The sequence below is a fragment of the Danio rerio genome, chromosome 24, assembly GCF_049306965.1.
Source record: "Danio rerio strain Tuebingen ecotype United States chromosome 24, GRCz12tu, whole genome shotgun sequence".
Classification (NCBI taxonomy): domain Eukaryota; kingdom Metazoa; phylum Chordata; class Actinopteri; order Cypriniformes; family Danionidae; genus Danio; species Danio rerio.
In genome coordinates this window covers 22,131,174-22,150,573 of record NC_133199.1, presented here as the reverse complement: position 1 = coordinate 22,150,573, position 19,400 = coordinate 22,131,174, and the positions used below count along the sequence as shown (strand labels likewise).

At 38.5% G+C, this 19,400-nt stretch overlaps 1 long non-coding RNA gene across 1 annotated transcript; it reads left to right on the top strand.

Annotated features, from left to right (window-relative positions):
- Positions 1–2,800: 2,800 nt before the first annotated feature.
- Positions 2,801–6,642, top strand: LOC137489287 (uncharacterized). The gene is made up of 2 exons (XR_011008693.2): positions 2,801–4,277; positions 4,460–6,642. It is a non-coding gene; the product is annotated as an uncharacterized lncRNA (long non-coding RNA).
- The last annotated feature ends 12,758 nt before the right edge of the window (positions 6,643–19,400 follow it).

The window sequence follows — 19,400 nt, the reverse complement described above, 5'->3', positions numbered from 1 at the left end:
TATCCCTCTAATTGTAGATTGAGTTGCGAGATCTGCTGTGTGCAAGATTTAGGCCCAATAAGTAATAATTCTGTTTTGTTGGAGTTTAAGAGAAGAAAATTGTTGGTCATCCAGTCTTTAATGTCTTTGATACACTCAGTTAGTTTAGACAGTTCAGACGTCTCGTCAGGTTTAGTTGAAATTTATAATTGAGTATCATCTGCATTGCAGTGAAAGCTGATCCCATGTCTTCTAATAATGTCTCCCAGAGGTAGCATGTAAATTGTAAACAGTAAAGGGCCTAAAACTGATCCTTGAGGCACCCCATACTTTACTGCGCTGACTTGTGAAAGCTGTCCATTGATATTCACAAACTGGTAATGGTTATATAAGCATGAATTAAACCATTGTAGAGCCTGTCCCTGGACACCTGCAGACTTTAAGCGATTTATGAGGATATTGTGGTCAATGGTGTCAAATGCCGCACTAAGATCGAGTAAAACTAATAGCGAGACGCACCCTCGGTCAGCAGCTAAGAGTAAATCATTGGTTATTTTCACTAAGGCGGTTTCTGTACTGTGATGAGCCCTGAAACCTGACTGAAACACTTCAAAAATATTGTTCGTCTGCAGAAAAGAGCATAATTGAGTGGAAACAACTTTTTCTAGTATTTTAGACATAAATGGAAGATTTGAAATAGGCCTATAGTTAGCTAAGTTGTTGGGGTCTAGTTGCGGTTTCTTAATAATAGGCTTAATAAGAGCTAGCTTGTAAGAGTTTGGAACATGGCCTATAGATAAAGAAGAGTTGATAATGTTAAGAAGAGGTTCTCCTATAGCAGGTAGCAGCTCTTTCAGTAATTTTGTTGGAATTGAGTCCAGCATACACGTAGCTGGTTTAGAGCTATTTATAATTTTTACTAACTCTTCGTGTTCTATGATTTTGAAGCAGTTTAGGTTATTATTATGATTCAATGAAATATTTACAGGATTTGGAGTATAAGCCGGTGCAGAAAGTTTGGCATCTCCTATTTTCTGTCTAAAGCCTTCTATTTTATCACTGAAAAAATTCATGAAGTCATCACTACTAATTTGCGGTGGAACAGTTTGTTCCAAGGATGACCGATTATTTGCTCATTTAGAGATGGTGTTAAATAAAAATCTAGGATTGATATGATTATTTTCTATCAGTGTGCGCAGGTGCTCGGTCCTGGCAGATTTTAGAGCCCTCCTATAGCTGGACATACTGTCTTTGTACGCAATTCTAAAGACCTCTAAATTAGTTTTTTTCCATTTACGTTCCAGGGCGCGGGTTGCTGTTTTGAGCGCACGAGTATGACTATTATACCATGGTGTCGTTTTATTCTCTCTAGCCTTTTTTTAAAATCCAAGGATTCTGCTAGAGCAGTCTCACGACAATAGACAAAACTATTCAAAGGTCATTTGACAAAATTTTTAATGATTTTTACTGATGGAGTTTAATTGGTTGTCAATTTTACCAAGAAGGTGGTGCAAGTGGACATAGTTTGGTCAATGTCAGGTCTAGATCACACAAATTACGTTTGGTTTCAATACTTCAAACCGTTGCAGTGATTCAGCCTGTAATGTAATCTGGCAGCATTACATCAAGTTTGCAAATATGCCTAATGACAACAATTCCATAGCTTTTGCTCTATATTGTCTAAGGATGTTCCGAGTCAAATTTGGTGAAGATTGGATCAACGGTCTAGGAGGAGTTAAAAAAAGAGTGGTACAAACAAAATCAAAATGGCGGACAGGAAGTTGACAAATTATGGCATAATTGGTATGTGTGTTGTTGGCACGACACAAGAAATATCTTATCTCAAAAAGAAAATTTAGAGATCAATTTCATCAAACTGAGCATATGCAGTCAAAAGTTGTTACCAAATTTGTAAGTATTATTAATAATGGCTAATGAATGTCTTATAACAGTTGAACCATAGGTGGCGCTGCCAAGTTTTTATGATGTGGTCAGTGTGAGGCGGCAATGACAGACCTAAAAATTGAAAATAACAGAAAATAACGTCTTAGGATGCGTTTGAATCGACTTGAGCCAAGGAATGTTGATTGTGGTCCATTTGAGTTAAAAGTAATAAATATAAGTGTAACACTGGACATGTTATGGCGCTAGAAAGTTTGAGTTAGAGAGTACAAATTTGTTGTGATTGAAGATCAGACTGTCCTTTATCAGTGTTCCAAAGTTGGCGCAAATGCCACAAAAGGTTTACAGGGCTGCCATTAACTCGCAGCTTGAAAGAAGAAGAAGAAGAAGACGAAGAAGAACAGAAAGAAGAAGAAGAACTGGAATAGATACAATAGGTGCCTACTATTGACCCCTAATTAACAGATATACAGTATCATCTATTGCTACACTCGTAGATCTAAAAATTATTCTGTCAGCCGATTTGATCAAAACACAGAGTCATAATCAGTCAGGTACAATCAGTTGTACCTGATGTACAGTTTATAGAGCCATTGTCAGGTAATCAGACCACAATGAGAGGTAGAGCCTTGTCATCAGAATACAGTAATACAGATCCTAGTGATGCCATTTAGATTGAGAAAATAAGTGGTTCAAGCTATGAGCCCTGCAAGATTCTGTGATTTAGACACTTCACGCCTACAAGAGACTCTGATGGATCTACCTTAAGTACAGTTCCAGAGATCGCCTTTGTCATGAGAGTTGATAGGAGGATTTGATGGTTAACAGTGTCAAATGCAACAGACAAGTTGAGTACTGAAGATCTGAAAGCTGCTTTTGCCAATCTCAGGGCTTCAACATCTGTAAGAGCTGGGCAGTTTCTGTTCAATGTCCCCATCTGAAGCCAGATTGTTTGCTGTCCGGGACGTTGTTATTTTAAAAAAAAGGAAAAATACTTGGTTGTGTTTTAGCAATGTCAGAATTAGCGATACCAGTCTGAAGTTTTCCAAAAGTGGTTTGTAGTAGGTTTCTTATGAAGTAAAGAGCCTGCTTAAACACCGTGGGAAATATACCATTGTAAAGGGAAGTTGTTTTTAAGTGCATGAGCAGGAGAAAGTAATTAAAACACAATTATCCTGTAAAGATGTTTTTAGTTGTAAATAATACTGAAATTAAATTCAGAAACAAACCTTTCTCTTGAGTGAAGAAAATAATAGTTTAATTGATTTATTCAATCAAAAAGAAACAACCATCCTAATGAGTCAATCACTGAATCATTCAGTCGGTCCACTGATTAAAAAACAAAACTTGCAGCTAAAAACTGAAATTTTGGAGGTATGAAATCAGCATGTCTGAATCCAATCATGTCACATCCTGTTTACTTAGAAAGCTTCATCTGATTGATTTTTCAAGGCAGCATGGATTGGTTATTTTCGCCTTTGATCTCCGACAATTCTATGCCTTTCATTCCACAACGTTTTAAGATAACCTATTATGCAAAAATCACTTTTGTATGGGATTTAAACAAAGTTGTGTGGCAGAAGTGTGTGAATATAGCCATCCTCGAATAGTAAAAATGAATTAATTCAATTTTTTTATAATCACACTTCATAAAAACATTCTATAGAAACCCTTTGATTGACTTTTGCACTTTGTACATGTAATCAGAAGGGAAAAGCATTAGTTACGATCGGTCCCTCATTTGCATATACAGCCCTGTGTGAGAAGCAACCGCCTGCGACTAAAAGGCACTTTAAATGTGGAGTTTTATAAACAAATGAGTGTCTAGACCAGGGGTGCTCAATCTTGTTCCTGGAGATCTACCTTCTTGTACAGTTTAGCTCCTACCCTGTTAAAACCCACCTGAACCAATTAATTAGGACCTGAAATCCACTTGATAATTACAGACAGGTGTGTTTTATAAGGGTTGCAACTGAAATCTGCAGGAAGGTAGATCTCCAGGAACAGGACTGGCCACCCCTGGTCTAGACTGACTTTTTTTTTTTTTTTTTGACATTTTCAGTTTTTTACAGAGATAGTTAGTTATTGTAGCGAGGCATACCGGTGCCACGTCGTCATGGTCAAGGATTCACCCCAGCTGGACCGTCATCAGCACAGGATCGTTCACAGCTGGACGTCGTCAAGCAGAGAGGCATATAAGCCAAGCCCACGCCAGGAGAAGATGAGCTTCATTCACCAAATGACTCCCTGTGCTAATGCTTGTCTCTCTGTCTCTCCTCAGCAGACTCCAGCTCGTGACGATCCTACACCCGACTACTCACTGTCCTTCACCTACTTCCCGGAGCACCAGAGCACCTCACCACGAAGAAGAGCATCGTTTACACACCTATCACGTTGTAAATAAAGCACCCTCTGGGGACTTGTCTGTAAAACTATCCAACTGTGTCGCTGTTTTCCCTCTGCCTCGCTACAACTGGTGGAGAATGCGCGCTTTTTCAGAGGGAAAAAATTCAGAAAATAGCACTTGCCAGTAAGAAGAAATAATCACTGAATTTTTTCTGTTTTCTTCTGTTTACAGACAGGCATCCTCTCTCTCTCTCTCACTCACGTGCTCTTGCTCGGCTGTCATCCTCTCCTGAGTCATGTCGATCGAAGAAGTAGTACGCCATCTAGCGAAAATCTCAAGAAGACAACAAGTGATAACTGAACAGCTCACCGCCAGACAAGACCGGATGGAACAACAGCTCCGCCAAGCGGCCGGTTCCAGCCAGTTTCCTGAGGTGAGCGCTCACCGTTTTATCACAAAACTCAGCGACCTGGACGATATTGATGCTTACCTGCATACTTTTGAGGTAATCGCTGAAAGAGAGAGATGGCCGAAGGAAAGTTGGGCGAGGATGTTGGCGCCATTCCTAACTGGAGAAGCTCAACGAGCTTATTTTGCATTAGAGACACCGAAAAATTATGACTATAAAGCATTGAAGAAGGAGATACTCGCCAGAATGGGACTCTCCAACATAAGCGCAGCACAACAATTCAGTGGTCATATGACGAAAAGCAGCCGGTACGTACCCAAGCAGCTAATTTATCTCGATTGGGAAGACTATGGTTGCTGGGAGGAGATCCTACCGCAGTCCAGGTCGCTGAGAAAGTGGTAATTGAAAAGATGATGAGGGCGCTACCCAGACGGCTCCGCACACTTACCAGCATGAGGAACCCCGACTTGCTGGCCGCTTTGGTGGAGGCGGTGGAGCTGGCGGAAGCTCACGTGGCCCGGGAGACTGGGGAGAGAGCGGCTCTGCCACCCCGGAGGGTAAATGCGCCATGGCGACCGGTGGAGGGCACAGCACGACCAGGCAGCAGACCGGCGGTCCCCAGCCCAGTCGACGAGCCGATGCCCACAGAGCCCACATCACACCCGACCCCAGCCTGGACGGCAGGGTGTGTGGTACATCGCAACATCCCTCCCGAAGCTCCCACCCGAAGAGTTTATCTAGACGGGAAAACACAAAAAGCCACGTTGGATACAGGAAGCGCCATAACCCTAGTTCACCCGAAAATATTAAGAACTCATCATGAAGGAAAAAGCCGAATCCCAATTATGTGTGTACATGGGGATACCCGTCACGTACCCTCACAGAGAGTGACCATCGCGGCTAAACCGGGCAGCTGGCACATTGAGGTAGGAGTGGTTCCAGATCTTTCAGTGCCCCTCCTTCTGGGCAGAGACTGGCCGGGGTTTGATGATCTCCTCACCCACCATCAGGCTCGATCGGCTCGTCCGAAGAAAAAGAACAAAGGACGGGCTCAGCGGGACCGCCAACCAGCGTCGATGACCACCGAGAACGACAGAGGGGGTGAGTCATCATCGGCCAACCTATATTGTAAGATGTTCCAACAGATAACGGCAGGAGGCAATTTTGGGAGAGCGCAACGAGAAGATAAGACGCTCAAACAATGCTGGTCACAAGTCAGAATAATAGAGGGAAAAAAACGACTTCCCAGCCCTCACTCCCTCCCACATTTTGTCATACAAAATGGTCTGCTATACTGTGTCGCAGAGAGGCGGGGGAAAAAGAAGACATTACTGGTCGTTCCAAGGACCAAGAGGGAGACTGTTCTGGAGTGGGCACATACTCACCCAAGGAGAGGACATTTAGGGGCTGGAAATACGATAAAAAAGGTCCGTGATCGATTCCACTGGCCCGGTCTGGACGGAGAGGTAAAAAAATATTGTCAGGCATACAACACATGCCAAAGAACGTCTCCCCAACGACCAACCCCCAGCCCTCTAATACCATCACCCATCAGGAATGTGCCCTTCACCCGCATCGGTATGTATGCGATACCCCCCCCTCTCAATACTCTTCCCTTTCTCCGCAGAAATCCCAGGACCAGGACGACGCTAAGGGGGGGGGAATGTAGCGAGGCATACCGGTGCCACGTCGTCATGGTCAAGGATTCACCCCAGCTGGACCGTCATCAGCACAGGATCATTCACAGCTGGACGTCGTCAAGCAGAGAGGCATATAAGCCAAGCCCACGCCAGGAGAAGATGAGCTTCATTCACCAAATGACTCCCTGTGCTAATGCTTGTCTCTCCTCAGCAGACTCCAACTCGTGACGATCCCACACCCGACTACTCACTGTCCTTCACCTACTTCCCGGAGCACCAGAGCACCTCACCACGAAGAAGAGCACCGTTTACACACCTATCACGTTGTAAATAAAGCACCCTCCGGGGACTTGTCTGTAAAACTATCCAACTGTGTCGCTGTTTTCCCTCTGCCTCGCTACATTATAGATAGATGGATTTAGATTTAAGACTTTTTAAGATCATTATAAATGTAATTTAAGACTTGCACAGGGCTAAACGCTAAGGATTTTTTCTAATGGCCCAGTTAAAACATTTAAATAACCATTAAAAACAAATGTTATTGTAAGGAAGAAAAAAATATTTTTTTCTTGAAAATTTTATTGAGATGGAATGTTAATGACTGGACGGATGTTACATGGATAGGAAAATTAAGACCTATGTTAAACTCTGTGTACCCTCTTTTTATTCTACTGTACAAAAGTAACTTACACTTAAATAGACACTATTTTGGATATCTGAGCTGGGTATTGAACATTGGTTTATTTGCATATTTTTTAAATGGTTCATATGACACAGAGCTCAAATGAAAGCTTTTGCCGGTGCTTACACGGTTCTAGCATTCTTTTTACTGAATTATGTTCACATATTAAACAGTTGTTAAATGAATTGCTGTGTTTCCATGGTGCAGAAGTGAAAACAATACATTCATGATCAATAAGCAGCCCTAGATAGTACTCAGCTGTCATCTCTTACCTTATGCTGTGCACTTCAGGGCCATTCTCCTCTGTTTTAAAGGTGATGTGCATAAGTAATCCTTTTATATATCTGACTAGGTCCAAACACAGTGAATCATGTTTGATCAAACAAAAGATTAGTGAAAAATGAAAACAATGATCGATCCCTGTGGCTCGTACAGCACCTCTCATCAGTTGGATTACAATAACTTTTGCACAGATTATGCTAGAGACATTTTTCTGTTTTCCTATGATTACAGACATGTGCAGGAACCACCAAAATTAATTACAGCACACTAGACCACACAGAACCTAAAAGGTACACTTTCAAATTTGAGTTAAAAAAAAAATACAAAAAGCGCCTCTTTTTTTAGGTGTTTATTATAACACAGACAACATATACAGATATTTTAAACACTTTCAATAGTGTCCGAGCTCCAGCTGAGTCAGTTGGCATTTCTGTGCCGTAGACATATGCTATAGGTGAATTGGGTAAGGTAAATTATCTGTAGTGTATTGAATGTGTGGATGTCATCCCGGTTGGGGGTTAAGTGTTTGGCTAACAACCCACCCCGTAAAAATTAGATGTTATGAAACACCAACATGGTGCGGCTAAATATCAACTTTGATATAAATGGCCCTGCCATTAAGTAAGCTTTGCTAAATAAAATGTTCCTATATTCTCACATCAACACCCCCAGCACATTTGTGCAGACCAAAACACTGATCATCTTTAAGAAAAACAATTGTTGTTTGTATGTGGTAAATCTTAAAATTAAAAAGTCATAAACATTAATATAAATTCAAACTTAGAGTCTAAGACGCGTGCAGTGCAATTTCCACAACCGCAGGCTCTCAGCAGGTCAATAATGCTTATAGTGCCTCTTAAGCTGCAACTGTGATTCTGCATCAGACATATTTTAATGGATCCTGTCTGCGGGTAACTGATATTGCTGAATCGGAACACACACAGATTGAAGTATCCGAGGAGACTGAAAGTATGTGTAGATGAAACACTGAACTCTCAGATTGTGCGCCACTGCAATAAGCAGAGCTGAAAATTGTTTCAAAATTGCATTTTATGGTAAATTTGTGATCGTCTTCACAGTCATTTAAATTCTCCCCATTTTTGTATCAAAAACTTATTTCATGTTGCACCAGAGACAGTTTCATAGCGTAATGGCAATGCTTCAAACATCTTAGAAAATTATGAAGCGCTTCCTTCACATGCTGTGCATTGTGCTGCTACAATGTAGATAACGAAATGGAAATCGCAAACATTAACCAATCCCTCTAAAAAAAATCATCATAGCTATCAGTAGTATTAGAAGTAATAGCATTAGTGTCCACTGTATCTTAATTGTAAGCTTTTAACCCTCATATCTGCTTGAGATTGACTGTTATTTTATGTTCAAAATCCACCAGGCGTGTTCATTCATGCTTCATATCTGGGATCTCTGAGACCCTAAACACAAATAATGTTATTTTTGTGGAGAGCGGATGAAGCGTGTTATTAAGTTGACATTTTGTTTATAATCAGTTCTTATAAGATTACAAAAAGCCATGAAGTATCAACCTTTAATGGCATTTTCAAGCTATTAAAACGACAACTAAAACTGCAAACAGCACAAAGAGATTTAAAAAACATCTTTTAAAAAAGCATTAATGACACACTCAACTAATGTAATTTTGCATCTCATTGTTACAAATGTTTATTTTAATGGATTTTTCTTTTTATTTTGGGCTATTTAAATTCTTCTTTAGTCCTATAAGTTTAGTTCCTGTTTGCGTGATTGTCATAATTTCAAAGTATGTTCTCATCTGTTGATTATTTTAGACTGCACCTATTTCACATCTTTTTCAAAATTTAAGATAACTCAGCTGTCTAATGGGGTGACGCAGTGGCGCAGTAGGTAGTGCTGTTGCCTCACAGCAAGAAGGTCGCTGGGTCGCTGGGTTGCTGGGTCGCTGGGTCGCTGGTTCAAACCTCGGCTCAGTTGTTGTTTCTGTGTGGAGTTTGCTTGTTCTCCCTGTGTTCGCGTGGGTTTCCTTGGGGTGCTCCGGTTTCCCCCACAGTCCAAAGACATGCGGTACAGGTAAATTGGGTAGGCTAAATTGTCCGTTGTGTGTGTGTGTGTGTGGATGTTTCCCAAAGATGGGTTGCAGCTAGATTGTGTGGATGTTTTCTAGAAGTGCATATACTGCATAAAAACGTGTGGGATAAGTTGGCGGTTCATTCCGCTGTGGCGACCCCCGATTAATAAAGGGACTAAGACCACAAGAAAATAAATGAATTAAAGAATGTCTAATAGACATCTAAACATAGTCATTTTGGCTAAAACGTCTTGGCTGTCAGTGAAAATCTAATAGATAGTTGGATCTGCTACTTGAAGCATCTATGCTTGTTTAAATGGCCAGTAACTTTAACAACAAGCGTGTCAACTTTCTGTCTTCTTCTTCTGTGTTTATTATCTGGTGTTCGAAGCTTAAAGTTGTGTAGCACAATCTAACGTCAGGGAGTGATTTTATATATTCTTCGGCTCGATGGCAGTGAAAATCGATTGGGTTTGAATCCGGAAAACGTTTTAAAAAACGCTAATAATAAACACAAAGTGTTCCAGTGTACACAAGCCTTTATTGTCTTTATATCACTCCAGTGTGACTATGGACACACTATACCTACACACAGTTCTGCCCAAACAGCTCGCAAAAGATGATTTTCATCATAGGTTGCCCATTAAAGTTTTTAAGTATACAGTCCGGGGAAGGCAGTGGCGCAGTAGGTAGTGCTGTCGCCTCACAGCAAGAAGGTTGCTGGGTCGCTGGTTCGAACCTCGGCTCAGTTGGCGTTTCTGTGTGGAGTTTGAATTTTCTCCCTGCCTTTGCGTGGGTTTCCTCCAGGTGCTCCGGGTTTCCCCCACAGTCCAAAGACATGTGGGTACAGGTGAATTGGGTAGGCTAAAATTGTCCGTAGTGTATGAGTGTGTGTGGATGTTTCCCAGAGATGGGTTGCGACTGGAAGGGCATCCGCTGCGTAAAAATTTGCTGGATAAGTTGGCGGTTCATTCCGCTGTGGCGACCCCAGATTAATAAAGGACTTAGCCGACAAGAAAATGAATGAATGAATGAAAAGTATACAGTCCGATTTATAACTTTAATTAGACCTACTGATAATAAAAAACAAGCAAAACTAAAACTGAAAATTTCCAGAACCAATGCTTAAAATATCTGTCACCCATTCAACTTTAAAAAGCACATAGTGTAAGACTAAAATAGCCTTGTCTTGGCATAATACTTCATATCTGAGAAAGAATGCAAAGGAAATTAAATCTCCTAATATTTAAAATCACATCCTTGATAATGCTATCAGCTGTATTACTCTCATAAATGCTGCATAAGTTGAACATTATTTGACAGCAGGCTGAACGACCTTCATTATCTAATTTAACATTGTCCGGTGACCCTTCATTGCCCATTGTTAAAAGAAAATATTTTCGTAGAAAGTAATAGAGCTTCATGTATTATGTATAAATGTCCTAACTACCCTTCAATTTCTCCTCTTCTGTATGTACATATTGTTCCTTTTAAATGGCAAATCTCATGAATGGATTCAAGCCATACTATGTGACTTTTCAATTGTTCAACACCTAAATGCTAATTTCACGTCTTTAATGCACACAGGAGTCAGAATTTTAAGCACATATTCCTCCAGCTAGTCTGATATCATTTTAAAATATCATAAAATCATGCATTTATGTATTTATGTTCTTAACACATGCCCTTGGTCTGTGCCTAATTTGTGTTTGCATATTATTCTTACGAAATATACAGGGTTTGTTTTCATGCAGAACATTTTAATGCAACTAAAGCTGTGTGTGAGGAGAATGTAAACCAATATTATCACAGATAAATTAAATTGCTCACAAACTAATCAAATCTCACTGTCTAATGAGCCTGCTCTACATTGTTTCTTGATATTTCCTATCAGTTTAATTTATCTGACACCTGTAAACTGTCAGATGACGGCAGCAAAGCAGCCTCTAATAGATAGGGAAAACACAAACTGCAAAAAGACGTAGTCCAGTGTTCTCAAAAATGTAGCCCTGGACTGCATTCTCGTGCAGTTTTTGTTGCTAAAGCACGTTTTCTAATACTTCTTGTAAATCCACCAGAGGCTGCTGTGTACATTTCTGTCCTTCTTCATCATCTGTCCAAGGCTGATTTATACTTTCATCTGGTGCCGCATCACGGACCTCTGCTGACTGCGCAAGCTCCTCACAAAATGGTTGAGTCTTTTATACTTGACGCATTTCCCGTAGTGATATTCTTTAAAACTGCAGGAGACGGTCAAAAGAAACCCATCGTAAAGTCAGATGGGTAAACATAGAAGTAGGTAGTTTCCGGAACTACGTCATATCATTAATATCGTTCAAGATTTTTAAAGTAATTATTTTTATTATTCTTAATAATTCATTTGAGTGATTATAATGATTTTTATAACCATTCAAGATTTTTTTAATCAAACTTTGATGCATCCTTGCTTTTGTTCATATCTTGGACAGTTCTACCTATAAAAGTTAAACATTAATGACAAAAGAACATATGTTGCTCTACAATTATTTGTTTATTACTGCAAGAATACAATTTTTAAAAAGTACACTAAACCTATGAATGGTGGAAAAACATATTCTGTAATTGTGTATTAAAAGTCTCCAATCGCCATGGCCGCTCTTTTAGTTTTAACAAACTTATCCCTCAAGTTTTTCTAGACGTTTTAACAAAAACTTTTCTTCCTTTCCCATGGCTGTTGCAAATTCTAGCCAAGAATTATTGGTCATCTGATCATCCCTAAGATTACACATGGACGGATCATAAAAATGTTTCAGACAAAATATCTTTAAAGTGATTCATATTCAAGCAAATGCGTATAAATCTTTAACATTCCTCTTGCAAGTGTCCGTGATAGAAGATGGTAGGCTTGTCATGCATTTCAGCTTGCTATCGACTGACCCATTCAACCCCTTCCCTAAACCCAACTGAATTTTTTCAAAGCAAACTAGGAGAGAAAAGCCATCGTGGTCATATGCTTCTACCTGGATTTCACACTTCTTTTTTGGGTATCATTCTACCTGGTTTAACAAGTTTTTATTTTTATTTATTTATTTATTTATTTTTGCCTATAGTTCAACACATTTAAAAGTTTTTAGTAATTTCTATATAGAAGATTCACTTTTTGCCCTCCAACTGAATTTCATACATTAGCTATGAAGGCTGAGTCTGAAATCGCCTATACTACTCAGTTACTACTACATTCGAATTTGAATTTACTACACAACCATTAGAAAAGTACAGAATATACTAAATATATGAATGTGAATAGCATGAATTGAGCTTGGACATACTACATCCATGTCACTTCACTCCTATTCATGAATTCTCACTCGTGGCATCATGGGAAAGTGTAGTTCATCGGATGCGCACTTTATAATCTCACCAGAAGTAGTAGGTCATCCGGAAACTTCTAGCATACTGTTTTTTGAATTATATAATTTTAAACATACTACTCGGCTCGTATACTGTTTTTAGTGAACTGTATGGAAGTATGCAATTTCGGATTTCGGACTGAATTGCCTGAATTTTTTGGAATGTTCTGCCAATTGACTTTTGATTTGTTGGAATCTTGACTGCAATTGACACTATTGGCTCTCGAATTATTAGAATTTTCTGCACAGCATCATGGGCAATGTAGTTTCTGGCACAAATAAAACATGATTGTTTTAGAATTGATTTAAATTAATAAAAAACAGGTGAGTTTTACAGGATTATTTTCAGGATTATGCAGCTAAAATCTTGACCTATCAATGTTTTGTATCCTCGGATTATGTGTTAAAATGCAGCACTTTCATTAACAACAGGGAAAAAATGCTCTGCTGGTGTTTTTGTGCTGCAGATATGTGAGTATTGTTTTATACTGTTGTCAATGGAAGTGCCGCCTTTATAAAATGCTGGCTTTGAAACCAGGCACTGAGCGTGCATTTTCACTTTTTAAAATACTTTGACAGTTGAAGAATTGCTCACAGCTGAACATTTTCAGAACAGCATTTGGGTTTCTGCAGCAAAAAAAAAAAAAAAAACACTTCGTTGGACACGCAGCAAACTCAAAATCACTGCCCCATGAGTTTGTAAATTAAACAGATCAATCAATCAATCAATCAATCAATCAATCAATCAATCAATCAATCAATCAATCAATCAATCAATCAATCAATCAATCAGTCAGTCAGTCAGTCAGTCAATCAATCAATCAATTCATCAATCAATCAAACTGTAAATCTGGCAGAAACATTCATTTTTAGCTCTAATATGTGTTTTGGAATTAGCAAAACATGCTTGGAATGAACAACTAAAAAATAAATTTGTCAAAAGTCAAATAAAACATATAAACAACTCTCCTTTATATTCTAATAATTCAACAGTGAGTTATCAATTACTCTTTTCATAATCGCACTTTTTATATTTAAGACTCCCAAGGCTTCGCTTCACATTCTATATCAGAATGCCGTGGAGAACCTAAAAAATAATTTTGAGTTGTAGCAAGTCCTGTGCTTCCTCAAGCATAGAATCTATGTTGGCAGGTCAAGTTAAGCTACATATGCTTGGCTCAGTTTGAGAACAGAATACTAAACAGGATGACTGGCTGAGTTCAATATGCTGAAATCTCCCTGTTTTTAAAGAGCAAAGACGGTTGGCTGAGTTGTCAGAGGATACTGAAGCAAATAGCAGAAACATTTGCACATGTCATTGTGTCATACTGTGATATTTTATATATTTATTAAGCTACTGAAGTTTTTGGCACTTTTTATTACTTTGTAGCTTTTTCCTTTTTGCTTTTAACTCTTGAAAATGTACGGATGCTCATTGCACTGAAGAAAAGAAAATAACATGATTACTGAGTTCTCATCTGGAATTCAAGATGAAAATATGAAGAAAATAAGCCCATGTGAATTTGTAAACAGAATGTGTTTTATAAAATCACATATATACATATTTTGACATGTTTAGTGTTTGTCTGTATCCACCACACAGGGAATCTGTAAAACGAAATGAGTTTCTCATCTTCAGAGCCCCAGTGACTCACGAAATGAAGCACTTGCATTTTTCATTCTGTATTTTGAGCAACATGATGAATTACCACAAAAAACTTCTTCAATCGCTCCAAAAAATGTTTTTCTTCATTTCGAGTCATGAATAAGTATGAATACACTTATACTTAACAAAAACATGGTAAAAGCTACAGTATAAACGTCCCTGATTAGCTGCATTTTTAGACTCATTTAATGCCATTTATGTTTATCCAGGTCGAATAAACATTAGAAAAGAATATAGAAAACATATATATATATATATATATATATATATATATATATATATATATATATATATATATATATATATATATATATATATATATATATATATATATAATTCAAATAAAAGAGCTATATAAATATAGAAACTTTTAAATTACGTTATATTAATTTTATAGGGCGACACGGTGGCTCAGTTGTTAGCACTGTTGCCTCACACTGTCACTGGTTCAGGTCCTGGCTGTGCCAGTTGGCATTTCTGTGTGACGTTTGCATGTTCTCCCCATGTTTGCGTGTGCTTCTGGGTGCTCCGGTTTCTCCCAAAGACATGCGGTATAGGTAAACTGAATAAACTAAATGGCCGGCAGCTAGCTCTCTGCAACTGTCAAATGGTCACCCACTGAAGCTATTGACCTTATTCTAAAATGCGGAAGTGCGCCTGTTTTCGCGATTGTCTTAGAACTTCTGTTTCAGTCGCCTATGGGAAAAATGACAAGTAATAATAAACGGCAAAAAACGGTCAAACTACTTGCTCTACAAACAAATGTTTGCATGACTATACAGACCAAGTAGAATAATATAACAAGGAAATATCAGTTTGCAACATCAAACAGCAAAGCAAGCAGTTTTTAATGTCTAAAAATGAATGGAAATGAATGAGACCGGAAGTCTCGTGCCAAAAAGATTCAAATGGCAGCGGCCGCTCGTCTGCGGAGAATAAGGTCAATAAGCAAGGCTGCGTCCGGTCAGTACCTGGATAAGAGACCACAAAGCTAGTGGTGTCCGTGAGACCAGCAGAGAGCGGTCAACCTGTGATCTGTGTGGGTCCTTACTCCCCAGGTTAATAACGGGGACTCTATACTGTTCAGTGTGCATCGTCTTTCGGGTGAGACATTAAACTGAGGTCCTGACTCTCTGTGGTCGTTAAAAATTCCAGGTTGTCCTTTAAAAAAAGTAGGGGTTTCACCTCAGCATCCTGGCCAAATTTGCCTACTGGCCCCTGTCCATCATGGGTTTATGAGAGTGCTTTCTCAATACTTGGTTGTGGCTCATCAACATAAAACATATGATGGAATAGTTGGTGGTTCATTCTACTGTGGCAACTTCTGAAATTGAGACTAAGCTGAGGATGAAGTAATGAATTTATCCTTATATTTATTTCAAGAAACGTTTATGGTTTATTTTTATTTATTATTAACCTAGACTGGCATTATTAATATTATTGTTGTTTTTGTTATAGTTGTATTTATTTATTTATCTATCTATTTATTTATTCATTCATTTTTCACAATACATTTTACTGTGAATATTTTGGATTAAATAATTGTGTAGTGAAAAATCTGATGTTGTGACAGGCTTAGTCCAAATCAGTATACAAATGTACAAATAAAAACCATTTAGGTAACACTTTATAATAACTACACACTATGATTCATCTATTAGGCATAAGCAAATAGCTAATTCATTATTTGTTAAGCATTACCTCTAAAAATGCTGTATTATTGACCTTTAAGCACATTTGAAACATGCTTAATAATCGTATTTTCATACTTTGTTAATGATTAAAATATTACATTATTTACAAACTATTTATCTAAAAATAGTTGATGCTATTTTAGGATCATTCAGAATGCATAAGTAAATGATGAATAAACTATTCAAATCAACATTTCTATATCTTATTATTCAGGCATATAATAATAGTACAATTGTATGTTAATAAATGCCTCATTCACTCAACTTTATCCAGTTTTGTGACCTAATCTGAAGTGAAGACTATTTATGCTTTATAAATCCCTTATAAATGACAATTAAAGGCTCAGTTCCATTCTAAACAGGAAAAAAAACTATTAATTTCTATTAATTGAAAGATACACAAATGAAACCGTATCAAATGAAAAATGAATCTTTGTAATCTTATGTAAAAATAAATTACTGCACAGGTTAAACATTGCTAAATAACTTTGAAATGTAATATATTCCTAAATTAATATATTGTTGTTCATCCAATTTTATTTAGTTGTGTTTCTTTCTAATTGTATTTTAACACTCATGTTTACCTGTTTAAAGTTTACAGTCATTTTATATTTTAGATAAGATTGCAAACATTTACAGTATTGTTCATTTGATAGTAAGCCTTTAATAATCATTTATAAAAGATTCACAAAGCATAAATAATACCCTCTTTAGATTAGGTCACAAAACTGGATAAAGGTGAGTTATCAAAGCATTTATTAACATACATAGTAACCATTACCTGAATAATAAGATATATAAATGCTAATTTGAATAGTTTATTAATTCTTTACTAACTCATTCTGAATTTTTGTAAAAGCCAACAACTACTCTTAAATAAAAATGGTTTGTAAATAATGCATGATTAAATTTAGTTAATTAACAATAAATAAGTAACTATGTATGAAAACACAATTTTTACGTACACTATAAATATGCTTGTAAGTCAAGAATACAGTGTTTGTAGCTGTATTTAAAAACTGCTTACAAACGTCTATTAATGTAGAGTTAATGCTTAACAGTAGTGATGAGCTATACCACTGGTTTCCTAACCGATCCGATATCAAGTAAAATAAAGGCAAGTATCGGCGATACCGATCCGATACGGACACTTTGCCAAAAAAATGACTGTTTGGGAAACTAAAAAGTAGTGTACTAAAAAGTCACTTCATACTGAACACGAGACATATTACTGGTTATTTTTGTTTGTTGATGAAGAATTATCATACAAAAAAGAGCCAACTTATATATTTATTGACAGCATCTGAGCATCTTAAAACGCCTGCCTGAACATCTTAACATAAAACAATAAACATTAACATCTTTTAGTTAAGTGAAATGTTAATCCGGTTGCCTTGAAGATTTTAGGTTTTAATAAAAACCTAAGCCCCAAAATACAGCCAAATTGTCACATTTTCTCCCTCTGTACCTGGATAGTGCCTGCCTGCTGTACCTAAGGACTCTGAAAGTGATGTCTGTCTTGCCCTAGCAGCACCTGTGCCTCTCCTTTCCTCCTCTTCTGACCACCTAGTCATGACGTAGTTATATTCTGTCTTGTGATTTATATGTAAGTGTTTGATTACGCTCCATTCACACGGGGCGTCAGCGTCAACGCTTCCCATTCACTTTAAATGGGTAATGTCAGGCGTTGCCGAACTGCATTGTGGATCCGTCTGCGGCGCTTCAGAGGCGTTGCTCGCTGCAGAAGTTGGAACTAGCTCAACTTTTCAATCGCTGACGGAAGCGTCAGCCAATCAGATCGCTGTATGCAAATACACCAGCTAGACAGTGGCCTATTGCTGACTGAATTTCATTGGCTGACGCTTCTATGACGATAGACACGCCTTCAGACACGCCTTCAGTCAAGCGTTGACACTGAAGCCCCGTGTCAATGGGGTGTTAGGTTTGTGGTATTAGCACAGTACCTCACTGTTTTTTTACACGTGTCACAAACTGCATCGTTTGCATGTCTGAACAACATGTGCCAGGCCAGCAGACTGAGTGGCTAGCTAGCTGCTCTGCAGTTGTACATTGCTGTATTAAACACTTGATTTGACAGGCTGAAGAACAAGTAGTTCCAACTAAGTTTACATTATTCAGACATACTATTGTGGTTACTTTCCAATGTATTTCTATTTTCAAAAAACTACATATTTGCTTCAAATTACTTTAATATTGATGTTTTGATAAGATAATCAATTCTAGAACATTCAAAGCTGGTATCTGTAACGAGGAGACTGACACGGAGGGATTCATTATGCAGTATTTATTGATCAAGCTCTCACTCAAACACACAATATGCACCAAAGTGCAAACACACATCAACAATAGTCTGAAAGGTTTCAAGACTGGCGGTAAACAGACACAGAGGGATTTACCAGGCATTGATCAAAGGCAGGCTGCGAGTATCAGAGTCCGTGTATCAGGCTTGGGTCGTGGGCAGGCAGCGAGTATCAGAGTCCGTGTATCAGGCTTGGATCGAGGGCAGGCAGAAGGCGAAGCAGAGTCAGAAACAGGCTGGAGTAATACACGAGAAATCAGGCAGGGAATAAAGCTCAGTAATGCTGGCCGGGGCTAAACAAGACTTCGCACTGACTGAGTGTTTGTGTGCGGCTTATAAAGGGTACGTGGGTCATTAGCTAGATTCAGGACAGGTGTGTGCACAATCAGCGTAAGTGGATGATGTAATGCTAGAAGTCTGGAAATGGCGGCCTCTGCTGGCCAGCGAGGGGAGTGACTGGGACCGAGTCGGTGACAGTATCGGAGATATCGCTATTTTAGTACTGATCCGCACATCACTACTTAACAGACAATGAATTAACTATTTGCTAATGCTTAATAGTGTGTAGATATAAAGTGTTACCACAAATGTTATCATTGGTTACAGCCTTTAACCCCACTGTGTTAAATCTAGATAAAGATAACACCGCCGGCCCCAAGTTGATTCCAGCACAACTGTGATTGGCTATTTGGCAGGTCTTTTGCTAACTGCTCTCTGATGGAGAGGGAACAGGCAATCAGTCTGCCTGCAGTTCCACTAAGAGTTGTCTGACTCAATCATTATGGGTCTGTCACAACGCAGACTGAGCTGCCTTATAATTACCCACACATGTCGACAGAACCGTACAACACTGGCCTGCCCAAAGTGTTCCCACTGTGAGCTGCCGACATAAAGGCAATTACCCAAAACAACGTGTATTGTGTTTAACTTGCATTTAACTCTCTCTCATTCATGAGTAACTCTTAGTGCATTATTATTTCACTCAAATTAAACAGTCACAACCACTCGGGGGCTGCTGATGACAA